This window comes from Bison bison, unplaced genomic scaffold (assembly GCF_000754665.1).
Source record: "Bison bison bison isolate TAMUID 2011002044 unplaced genomic scaffold, Bison_UMD1.0 scf7180017863062, whole genome shotgun sequence".
Taxonomy (NCBI): Eukaryota; Metazoa; Chordata; class Mammalia; order Artiodactyla; family Bovidae; genus Bison; species Bison bison.
In genome coordinates, this window is record NW_011493634.1 from 7,177 (window position 1) to 8,032 (window position 856).

Consider the following 856-nt stretch of genomic DNA (forward strand, 5'->3'; position numbering starts at 1 on the left):
TTTTCATTATAGGGGACTGGAATGCAGAAAGTAGGATGTCAAGAAACACCTGGAGTAACAGGCAAATTTGATCTTGGAGTACAGAATGAAGCAGGGCAAAGAATAATAGGGTTTTGCCAAGAGAATGCACTGGTCATAGCAAACACCCTCTTCCAACAACACAAGAGAAGACTTTACACATAGACATCACCAGATGATCAACACCAAAATCAGACTGACTATATTCTTTGCAGCCAAAGATGGAGAAGCTCTATACAGTCAGTAAAAACACAGCTGGGAGCAGACTGTGGCTCAGATCATGACCTCCTTATTGCCAAATTCAGACATATTGAAGAAAGTAAGGAAAACCACTAGACCATTCAGATTGAATCATGAAAAAACAGAAAAATTTAACATACCAGTAATGAATACAAAGATTAAATTAGTAATCAAAAGCCTCCTGAAATAGAAAATCTCCATACCAGGTGACTTGACACGTGTACCCTAACATTCATCGCAGCACTGTTTACAGTAGCTAGGACATGGAAGCAACCTAGATGTCCATCAGCAGATGAATGGATAAGAAAGAAGTGACATATACACAATGGAATATTACTCAGCTATTAAAAAGAGTACATTTGAATCAGTTCTAATGAGGTGGATGATACTGGAGCCTATTATACAGGGTGAAGTAAGTCAGAAAGAAAAACACCAATACAGTATAATAACACATATATATGGAATTTAGAAAGATGGTAATGATGACCCTATATGCAGGGCAGCAAAAGAGACACAGATGTAAAGAACAGACTTTTGGACTCTGTGGGATAATTTGAGAGAATAGCATTGAAACATGTATATTACCATATGTGAAATA